Source organism: Schistocerca piceifrons, chromosome 6, assembly GCF_021461385.2.
Source record: "Schistocerca piceifrons isolate TAMUIC-IGC-003096 chromosome 6, iqSchPice1.1, whole genome shotgun sequence".
NCBI classification, from domain to species: domain Eukaryota; kingdom Metazoa; phylum Arthropoda; class Insecta; order Orthoptera; family Acrididae; genus Schistocerca; species Schistocerca piceifrons.
Genome location: NC_060143.1, coordinates 546,195,569 through 546,207,911, shown reverse-complemented (window position 1 = coordinate 546,207,911; position 12,343 = coordinate 546,195,569).

Below are 12,343 nucleotides of genomic sequence, written 5' to 3'. Positions count from 1 at the left end.
ACGAGCTTCTACTGAAAGCCAATAACTCTGCACCGAAGGGAGATGGCGTGCATGTGACGTATCGGCGTTCTGCCACCTCACTGGTCGGCGTTCAAACGCACACGCACGTTCAGAATATCTGACATGCAAGATATTGCTCTGAACGTTCGGAAAGGCTCCCCAACGTGATACTCCACGCTCCGACGCCAGAAACTCGGCACGGCCAACTCTCAAAGTTGGGATGCACAGTCCGTGTGCCGTCTGCCTTAGGAAATACGACTCCGGAAAAGTTTACTCCGGGAAAGACCTCTGCAGCGGTCGTTTGCTGCTCCGCGCTGGACGGTCAGAGTGTCCACGCGCCGGCAGGTCCGGCTGTGACCTTTGCAGTTATTTGCGCTGGCCCCGTTCCCAAAACAAAACTCAGTCACGCGAGCTGCGAGCGCGCTTCCGCGGCCATCTGGAAACGGTCCGATTCCGCGAATAGTTAGCCGGCGAAATAACAAGCCGGCGCGGACGCGCTAATTGGCGACGCGCCGCTCCTCTCGCACTTCATTGACGGAGGGCGCCGCTCCGAGCCCGTTGCCGGCGAAACGATTGCGTCGCGGCCAGCGCTGCAGCAGGTTCCGGGAAAGGCGCCCCCGTCGGCCGGATGAATGGAGTGTGTGTGTGTGTGGTGCGGGACAATGGGCGAGCGAGCAGGCTGCCCGCCGGCCTACCGGGAACTTTCTGTTATCTGGTTGTGCGTCTGCCGCTGAAAAACAACCGGAAGGCGGGGGATTGCGTTACGTCTGGCGACACCCACAGCACACCATGTACAACGAAGACCTCTTGTTCCACCGCGGAAGATCGTAACATAGTCCCTCCTTTCAATCGTCGTACGAACGTCGAAATGGCAGATACTGAGATAACCGATCGCGGAATTGAACAGCAGCTACAATCGCTTAATAGTGGAAAGTCGTCAGTCCAGATGAGATACCTATGAAATTCTATGAAGATTATCCGAAAGAACTAGCTTCCCTTCTAGCAGTAATTCATCATACACTACTGGCCATTAACATTGCTACACCACATACATGACCTGCTGCAGACGCGAAATTTCACCGACAGGAAGAAGATGCTGTGATATGCAAATGATTAGCTTTTCAAAGCATTCACACAAGGTTGGCGCCGGTGGCGACACCTAAAACGTCCTGACATGATGAAAGTTTCCAACTGATTTCTCGTACACAGAAAGCAGTTGACCTGCGTTGCCTGGTGAAACATTCTTGTGATGCCTCGTGTAAGGAGGAGAAATGCGTACCATCACGTTTCCGACTTTGAAAAAGGTCGGTTTGTACCCTAACGTGATTGCTGTTTATCGTATCGCTACATTGCTGCTCCCGTTGGTCGAGATCGAATGACTGTTAGCAGAATATGGAATCGGTGGGTTCAGGAGGGTAATACGGAACGCCGTGCTCGATCCCAACGGCCTCGTCTCACTAGCAGTCGGGATGGCAGGCATCTTATCCGCATGGCTGTAACGGATCGTGCAGCCACGTCTCGATCCCTGAGTCAACAGATGGGGACGTTTGCAAGACAACAACCATCTGCACGAACAGTTTTTACGACGATTGCAGCAGCATGGACTATCAGCTCGGAGACCATGGCTGCGGTTACCCTTGACGCTGCATCACAGACAGGAGCGCCTGCGATAGTGTACTCAACGACGAACCTGGGTGCACGAATGGCAAAACGACATTTTTTCGGATGAATCCAGGTTCTGTTTACTGCATCATGATGGTCGCATCCGTGTTTGGCGACATCGTGATGAACGCATATTGGAAGCGTGTTTTCGTCATCGCCATACTGGCGCATCACCCAGCGTGATGGCATCGGGTGCCATTGGTTACACTTCTCGGTCACCTCTTGTTCGCACTGACGGCACTTTGAACAGTGGACGTTACGTTTCAGATGTGTTACGACCCGTGGCTCTATCCTTCATTCGATCCCTGTGAAACCCTACATTTCAGCAGGATAATGGACGACCGCATGTTGCATGTTCTGTGGTGGCCTTTCCGGGTACAGAAAATGTTCGACTGCGGCCCTGTCCGGCACATTCTCCAGATCCCTCACCAACTGAAAACGTCTGGTCAGTGGTGGCCGAGCAACTGGCTCGTCACTATACGCCAGTCACAACTCTTGGTGAAGTGTGGTATCGTGTTGAAACTGCATGGGCACCTGTACCTGTACACGCCATCCAAGCTCTGTTTGACTCAATGCCCAGGCGTATCAAGGCTGTTATTACGGCCAGAGGTCGTTGTTCTGGGTACTGATTTCTCCGGATCTATGCACCCAAATGCGTGAAAATGCAATCACATGTCAGTTCTACTATAATATATTTGTCCAGTGAATACCCGTTTGTCATCTTCATTTCTTTGTGATGTAGCAATTTTAATGGCCAGTAGTGTAGATGGCTTGAGCAACGAAAAGTACCTAACGACTGAAATAAAGCGCAGGTCATTCCCACTTTTGAGAAAGGATCTACACAATTATAGACCTATATCGCCGACGTTAGTCCGTTGTAGAATTACGGAATATGTTTTATGCTCAAGAATTATGACGTTTTTGGAAAATGAACATCTCCTCTATAAAAATGAACATGCATTCCGCAAACAGAGATCCCGTGAAACTCAGCTCGCTCTGTTCCTCCATGAAATCCACAGCGCAGTGGACAACGGCGCTCAGGTTGATGCCGTGTTCCTTGATTTCAGTAAGGCATTTGAAACTGTCTCGCATTGCCGTTTAATAAAAAAAAAATACGAGCTTACGAATTAGCGGAGCAGACCTACGATTGGATTCAAGACTTTCTTGCAAATAGAACTCAACACGTCGCTCTTAACGGAACAAAATCGACAGATATGAAGGTAAAATCTGGAGCACCACACGGACGTGTAATAGGACCGTTGCTGTTTACAATATATATAAATGATCTATTAAAAAGCGTCGGATGCTCTTTAAGGCTATTCGCAGATGATGCAGTTGTCTGTACCAAAGTAACAACGCCAGAAAATAGTAATAATTTGCAGAAGGACCTGCATAGAACTGATGAATGGTGCAGGCTCTGGCAGTTGACACTGAACGTAAATAAATGTAACATAGTGCACATACATAGGAAAAGAAATCCGCTACTGTACAGCTCACTATTGATGACAAACAGCTAGAGACTACATCTGCTGTAAAGTATCTAGGCATAACTATCCAGAACGATCTTAAGTGGAACGATCATATAAAACAGATAGTGGGAAAAGCAGACACTAGACTCAGATTCATCGAAAGAATCTTAACGAAAGAAGTGGCTTATAAGGCGCTTGTTCGCACGATTCTTGAGTATTGTTCATCTGTCTGGCATCCCTATCAGGTAGGACTCAGACAGCAAATAGGGTAGATCCAACGAAGAGAGGCACGTTTCGTCACGGGATCGTTTAGATGGCGAGAGAGCGTTGCGGGGAATCTAAACAAACTCCACTGGCAGACATTACAAGAGAGGCGTTGTGCATTATGGAGAGATTTACTAATGAAATTTCAGGACAACACTTTCCGAAAGGAGTCGGACAACATATTACCTCCCCCCACATACATCTCGTGTATTGATCACGGCGGGACTGCTACGGTCTCAGGTTCGAATCCTGCCTCGGGCATGGATGTGGGTGATGTCCTTAGGTTAGTTAGGTTTAAGTAGTTCTCAGTTCTAGGGAACTGATAACCAAAGATGTTAAGTCCCATAGTGCTAAGAGCCCTTTGAACCATTTTGTATTGACCACGAGGAGAAAATTCGAGAAATTAGAGCCATTACAGAGGCTTACCGACAATCAATCTTCTCACGCATTATTTGTCAGTGAAACAGGGTTGGAGGGATCAGATAGTGGTACCGAAAGTATCCTCCGCCACACACCATTAGGTGGCTTGCGGAGTCTGATGTAGATATAGATGACTTCTCCAGAGCAATTCACGCTCAAAATGGTGACCGCAAGTCAACCGTTACGTCCTGCCGATGCAAATGTGGCGGCTCCGCCTTCAAAAATATTCGATTAAGATTTTTTTTGGAATCGAGTTCTAAGTCTTAAGGTTTTTTTCTTTTGTTTTTTCTGGGGGGGGGGGGGAGGGAGGGGGAAGGTCTCAGGTCAACCGCCGCTGTTAGGGACCCAACACAAAAATCTCCCCTAGAAAAATCAATCTACGAGGGTAAAATGATGCCTGGGGCCGTAGAATACGCATCTGAATTCTTTTAAAAGTATTACGCCACTCTGGGCAACCCTAAGTTCCAAACAGTAGCGAGTAGTGCCTAAAACTGAATCTCCATTTTGTTTTGGACTTCTAAAAGATATAAAATAGTATTTTAAAAGCATCAAAAATTTACTTTAGAATGTTATGTGCTCTCTACATTTTATTTTTGCCGTTGTTGCGGCTACCTACGTCCTTCTGACTGCATCTCTTGGTCTCCCTCTACGATTTCTGCCCACCACGCTTCCCTCCAGTACTGAATTGGTGATCCCCTGAAGTCTGAGATTGTGTCCTATGAACCGACCCCTTCTTCTAGTCAGGTTGCGCCACAAATTTCTTTTCTCCCCAATTCGGTTCAGTACCCGTCTAATCTTGAGCATTCCTCTGTAGCACCACATTTCAAAAGCTTCTGTTCTGTTGTTGTCTAAACTGTTTATCATCCATGTTCCACTTCTATACTTAGCTACACTCCATATAGTGTTAATATGTTCAGGAAAGACTTCCTAAAACTTAAATCAATATTCCATTTCAATAAATTTCTCTTCTTCAGAAACACATTCCTTGCCAGTGCCAGTCTTCATATTGTATCTTTTCCACTTCGGTCATCATCACTTATTTCGCTACCAAAATAGAAAAACTCATCTACTACTTTAGTCTCGTTTACTAATCTAATTCCCTGAACATTACCTGATTTAATTCTACTACAGTCCATTATCCTTGTTTTGCTTTTGTTGAAGTTCATCTTATATCCTCCTTTCAAGACACTGTTCATTCCGTTCAGCTGCTCTTCCAGAAATTATAATGTCATCATTAAACCTTAAAGTTTTTATTTTTTCTCCCTGAACTTTAATTTATACTCCATATTTTTTTCGTTGGTTTCTTTCATTGTTTGCTCAATACACAGACTGAATAACATCGGGGATAGGCTAAAACCCAGTCTCAGCCCCCTCTCAACCACTGCCTCTCTCTCATGCCCTTCGACTCTTATAAATGCCGTCTAGTTTCTGTACAAATCGTAAATAGCCTTTCGCTCCCTGTACTTTACCCTTTCTACCTTCGAAATTTCAAACAGTGAAGTCCAGTCAACTTTGCTAAAACCATTCACTACTTCTACAAATGCTGTAAACGTAAGTTCTCCTTTGTTTAACCTACCTTCTACGAGAAGTCGTAGGCTTAGTATTGCCTCACGTGTTCCTAGATTTTTCCGGAATCCAAACTGATCTTCCCCAAGGTCGCTTCCACCAGTTTACTCTTAGGAAATGTAACTGAAAGTTATTACGAGCGAGCTTTAAAATATTATGGGAACTGGAAACTAATGCCTTTTTTACATTAAATTCAAACACATAGCTTCAACAAGTTTTTATTTTTAATCAATGACGTAATGTAACCATCCTTATTATCAAAAACGCTATGCAAATTTTCAATGCTGCAACGATTAAAAGCAATTGGTTTTTGAGCTAAATAACTTGAGATGGTATTTTGGACGTCATCCAAGTTTTCTCATTTTCTGCTACTTAGAAAGAGTTGCTGCGATAGGAATGAAACTAAATCCCCTGGCGCAATGTCGGGTGGGAATGTAGCGTGAGGCAATACCTCCTACCCCAGTTCATTAATTCTTGCCATGGCTTGCCTTCCGCAGTGCGGTTTTGCAATATCGTGCTCCAGAATAACGTCTTTTCTGTTGACAGCCGCTAGGGATTTCTCACTTAAAGACTGATTTACTTGTTCAAGTTGTTCCCAGTAAAGGATGGCATTCACACGTCGTCGAGATTGTAGCATTTCAAAGTGAACGACCCCGGGAATCCTCCTCCAAACACACAAAAGCCATTCTTTCGGAGAGAGCCACTGCCTTTTTCGTTTTGGATTCTCACAGAGGATACACTATTCATGATCTAGTGGTCAAGCGATCAAGAAACCCTTCTGTATTGTGCCGCTGTAGCAATAAGTTGCATGTGGCGGATCGGTTATCTTTGCTTTCGTCGGACAGATTATGGGGAACCCAACACTTCCTCTGCTTACTTTATCAATATGCTGAAAATGTTCCTGGATGGTTGATCAAGATTGATAAAGAATGTTCGACAAATCCTCGATTGTCTGACACGGAGTTGCTTAATACTTTTCCTCTTAACATGTCATTGTCTAGGTTACTGGTCTTCCTTGTCGATACGAGTCGGAAAGATCAAAACTACCGAATTTGAACTTAGAAAACCACCTTTGGCATTCACGAATGTCTAATGTTCTTCTTCGACAAACATCGCAATGTTTTTGGCAGCAATTGTTGCCTTACTACCCTTCTACGTCTATATCTACAAATATACTCCGCTAGCCACCAAGCGGTGTGTGGCGGAGGGCACTATTGGCGCCAAAGTCATATTCCCCCCCCCCCCCTTCCCCCCAGCTCCCCACCTCTGTACCACTCGCGGATCGCGCGATGGAAAAACGATTGAACGCCTCAGTACGAGCTCTAATTTCCCTTATTTTTGAATGGTGATCATTGCGCGATTTGAAAGTTGGTGGTAATAATATACGCTCTACATCCTCGGCGAAGATCGGATTTCGGAGTTTAGTGGGCAGCCCCTTCAGTTTAGCGCGTCGTCTATCTGCAAGTGTGTCCCACTTCAAACTTTATAAGAGTTCTGTGACGCTCTCGCGATGGCTAAATGTACCAGTCACGAATCTTGGACCTTCTCAATCTCTTGAATCAGACCCAACTGGTAAGGGTCCCATACAGACGAACAATACTCCAAGACTGGACGAACTAAAATATTGTAAGCAATTTCCTTTGTTGAAGGACTGCATCGCTTCAGGATCCTACCAATAAACCGCAATCTAGAGTTTGCCTTACTCGTTACTCGTGTAATTTGATCGTTCCATTTGAGATTATTTCGAATAGTCACACCCAGATACTTGACGGATGTTACCGCTTCCAAAGACTGGGCATTTATTTTGTACTCGTACATTAATGGGGATTTTCCCTTTGTCATACGCAGTAGGTTACACTTACTAATACTGAGAGACATTATAGCGCCATCTATCACAAAGCGAAAAAAGTGGTGCAACTAAAACATTCATATTTCTGTGCATACTACACGAATATGTAATAAAAATGGGGGTTCCTATTTAAAAAAACGGAGTTGATATCCGTTTGACCTATGGCAGCGCCATCTAGCGGGCCAACCATAGCGCCATTTGGTTTCCCCCTTCAGGCTAGACGAGTTTCGTTCTTTGTAGTTTTTTCGTTGAATGCTTATTTAATGAGATATGTGGCCTGGTCACTATCAATGGACCATTTATATTGCATCCTCATAAACTTTCTGAATGGAAGAGTAGAGCCTGTTAATTCTGGCGTTTTAACTCATCTTTGTCCCAATTGTTGTAATGTGGCGAGGAGTGCCACCTCTAAGTTTTAGGTGGTGGGTATACAATGGTAGAAATCTGGGAGGTTTCCCACTAGGAACGCCCACAGGCAGTGATCCCACAAGCACACTGCTCTGCGTAGCCAGATTACCTCAAAAGTGCCTTTCAGAGCAGTGTGATCCACATGAGCTCCCAAAATATTTCAACACAAGCCCATAGGTTGTCCTAAAAGTAGACACAGAGAACAGAGCCACCACTATGTTTCACTAAACGATGTCTACATCTACATCTACATTTATACTCCGCAAGCCACCGAACGGTGTGTGGCGGAGGGCACTTTACGTGCCACTGTCATTACCTCCCTTTCCTGTTCCAGTCGCGTATGGTTCGCGGGAAGAACGACTGTCTGAAAGCCTCCGTGCGCGCTCGAATCTCTCTAATTTTACATTCGTGATCTGCTCGGGAGGTATAAGTAGAGGGAAACAATATATTCGATACCTCATCCAGGAACGCATCCTCTCGAAACCTGGCGAGCAAGCTACACCGCGATGCAGAGCGCCTCTCTTGCAGAGTCTGCCACTTGAGTTTATTAAACATCTCCGTAACGCTATCACGGTTACCAAATAACCCTGTGACGAAACGCGCCGCTCTTCTTTGGATCTTCTCTATCTCCTCCGTCAACCCGATCTGGTACGGATCCCACACTGATGAGCAATACTCAAGTATAGGCCGAACGAGTGTTTTGTAAGCCACCTCCTTTGTTGATGGACTACATTTTCTAAGGACTCTCCCAATGAATCTCAACCTGGTACCCGTGAGCTGCATTTACACACCCAGGGATCGTTCCACCAGTCATAAGATGTTCTGGCATAACCACAAGCGCCGGAGCGAAGATGCAGAACCCAAGAGCAGAGAAGGCGGCGAGGAAACGGCGGCCAATGGTGAGCGGAATTGGACCGCGCCGTGCCAAGAGCGACACCTGGAATAAGCGAATATAAGCGGCGCTCCTGATAGCCTCGGCCGCTGACATCGGCACCGGATCACGCACGTTAGTTGTCAGTGATGTGTGTCAACTTGCCTGGACATTTCACATATCAACGACTCTAAATTACATTGCAAGTTGCCCCTCGTTTGCGACTACTATTTGTAAATCTCCAAAGTTAAGTACTGTCAATTGCTTTCTAGAAATAAAAGTACTAATGTTATTTGTTTGAATAGTTGTTTAGCATTCCGAGAACGCTGCATCCCTCGGGATCCCTGACAGCGACAAATGGGCAAGACCCCACATAAGGCGAGAGCCAGTACACTACCAACTTTTAGTTTATAGAGAGCGTTATTGTTCTGATGGAGCCTGGTGAGTGCTGGCTGATCTGTGGACTGTCCACGAATGGAGGTATCTGAATCATTTAGCGTATAAATTTCAGCCATTTTTGTTTCAGTTCTTTTGATAATCGGAGGTAGTGATGCAAGTAATCGTGGGAATAATTTTACGTGAAGATTTAACATCATTCTTGAATTTTTTGCTGTACTGTAGTCAGGACCAAGAGATAGGACAAAGAGACTTCGTTTTCCAGACTGATAGTGTTGTGGAGTCGTTGTCAATGTGCGGGATAAGTTTTTTAAGCGTAGTTACGTGAAGTGCGAGGTTGAATTTTAATTTTTGTGTGCACACACACACACTGCCAAGTGGTCAACATTAGATTTTAAGCTTATTTCTTGCTAATCTACTGTAAAAGTGTCCACCTTTAGTGCGTGCTTGTTACATGAAACCTATTCCAAATTTCTACTGGATTCCCTCCCGCCGCAGGTTCGAGTCCTGCTTCGGGCATGGGCGTGTGTGTTGTTCTTAGCATAAGTTAGTTTAAGTAGTGTGTAAGTCTAGGGACCGATGATCTCAGCAGTTTGGTCCCTTAGGAATTCACATACATTCAGACATTCTACTGAATTCTTCTTTCATAAACTGTGATGCTTTCATTGTGTGTATTGTGCCATTTACGACCAAGTGTTAATCAGAGCACGTTTTATCTCATTTTATCTCTACCGGAGATACGCTCTGCCGAGTAGGCATTGTGATTTGTGGTAGTTTTGGTAGTAGTAATATGATATTTACTTCGGTTTGTTACGATATGAGTGAGTGTACGAGTGCTAAATTCGATTTCCTGGTTGCTCTATACCGTTTATTATCCCATTCCCCCCAAATCATAGTTTCGATTTGGTGCACTGTTCAATTTCGCTTAACTTTTGTGTAAAGTAGAAAATTACATCAGTCTATTATTTTTGTGTTATTTCTTTTTGTCTGTACTAGGACCATTGTTAATCAAATTGTTTAGTAAGTTATTCAGTCCATATGTTGAAAAGTAAACCATACCTTCAAAATCGCAATCCTATCTCAAATACTTAAGTTATTTGCGGAGGAGTAAGAGAAGATCCCATTAATGAATTTAAACGACATATTCTGCCGAGGGGCATGAAAGGGAAGCAGTGGTTGGGAAGGGAGTGAGACAGGGCTGTAGCCTCTCCCCGATGTTATTCAATCTGTATATTGAGCAAGCAGTAAAGGAAACAAAAGAAAAATTCGGAGTCGGTATTAAAATTCATGGAGAAGAAGTAAAAACTTTGAGGTTCGCCGATGACATTGTAATTCTGTCAGAAACAGCAAAGGACTTGGAAGAGCAGTTGAACGGAATGGACAGTGTCTTGAAAGGAGGTTATAAGATGAACATCAACAAAAGCAAAACGAAGATAATGGAATGTAGTCGATTTAATCAGGTGATGCTGAGGGAATTAGAATAGGAAATGAGACACTTAAAGTAGTAGAGGAGTTTTGCTATTTGGGGAGCAAAATAACTAATAATTGTGGAAGTAGAGAGGATATAAAATGTAGACTGGCAATGGCAAGGAAAGTGTTTCTGAAGAAGAGAAGTTTGTTAACATCGAGTATAGATTGATGTGTCAGAAAGTCGTTTCTGAAAGTATTTGTATGGAGTGTAGCCATGTATGGAAGTGAAACATGGACGATAAATAGTTTGGACAAGAAGAGAATAGAAGGTTTGGAAATGTGGTGCTACAGAAGAATGCTGAAGATTAGATGGGTAGATCACATAACCAATGAGGAAGTATTGAATAGAATTGGGGAGAAGAGGAGTTTGTGGCACAACTTGACCAGGAGAAGGGACCGGTTGGTAGGACATATTCTGAGGCATCAAGGGATCACAAATTTAGCATTGGAGGGCAGCGTGGAGGGTAAAAATCGTAGAGGGAGACCAAGAGATCAATACACTAAGCAGATTCAGAAGGATGTAGGTTGCAGTAGGTACTGGGAGATGAAGAAGCTTGCACAGGATAGAGTAGCATGGAGAGCTGCATCAAACCAGTCTCAGGACTGAAGGCCACAATAACAATAATAATATTCTGCCTCCCTGATACAGAACTGTTGAACATATTTTCAGTTGGAATGCAATAAATTTTCGTGAGACTGAGAAGCTTATGGCCACAAACAGCGTGGTTCATATTTCTAGATTTCCGGAAAGCATTGTAGGCTGTTAACGAAGGTTCGAGAATGGGTGTTCACAGATTTGTGAGTGGCTCGAAGACTTCTTAAGTAATAGAATCCAGCATGTTGTCCTCGACGGCGAGTGCTCACATCAGAGACAAGGGTATAGTCGGGAGTGCCGCAGGGAAGTGTGGTAGGACAGCCATTGTTCTCTACATACATAAATGATTAGGCGGACAGCACGGGCAGCTGTCTACGGTTGTTTGCTGACGATGCTGTGGCGTACGGTAAGCTGTCGAAGTTCACTGACTGTAGGAGGCTACAAGACGATTTAGACAAAATTTCTAGTTGGTGTGATGAATGACAGCTAGCTCTTGTAAGTAGGCTGTTTAGGTTTCTAGTGCTCCGTATGAATATCGCTGACTGCGCCGTGTGCAGTCTGCGGCTGGTTGGACTCATTGTTGGAATATTCGCTAGGGTAGCGATGGGGAGTTGGAGGTGAGCCGCCAGCAGTGGTGGATGTGGGGAGAGAGATGCCAGAGTTTTGAGAGGTTACTATGAGCGGACGATCTGGAGGTGTGTCCGTCAGAAAAAGGAAATTTGTAAAACTGGATGTCACGAATATATAGACTTTTGAACACTATTGAGGTAAATACATTGTTTGTTCTCTGTCAAAATCTTTCATTTGCTAACTATGCCCGTCAGTAGCTAGTGCCTTCAGTAGTTTGAATCTTTTATTTAGCTGGCAGTATTGGCGCTCGCTGTATTGCAGTAGTTCGAATAACGAAGATTTTTGTGAGGTAAGTGATTCATGAAAGGTATAGGTTATTGTTAGTCAGGGCCATTCATTTGTAGGGATTATTGAAAGTCAGATTGCGTTGCGCTAAAAATATTCTGTCAGTTTAGTGATGATCAGAATGAGTAAAGAGAGAACTGTCTGAGTACGTTCAGTTTTGCTCATCTGTTTGAAAATCAAATAACGTAAGGGGTTTAATAGCACAGTCATTCTTTACATTCAAAGGAGAAGTTTCACTCTCAATGTAAAAAAATGTAAGATAATGTGGATAAGTAGTAAAAGCAAATTCATAATGTTCGGGTACAGCAATAATAGTTCCCTTCGTGACGCAGTCACGTCGTTTTAATGTAAGACCTGCACCAGGCGAACGGTCTACCCGACGGGAGGCCCTAGCCACACGACATTTCCATTTCCAATGTCTGTCCAAAAGGCTGCAGAGCAATATGAAATGGGACGAC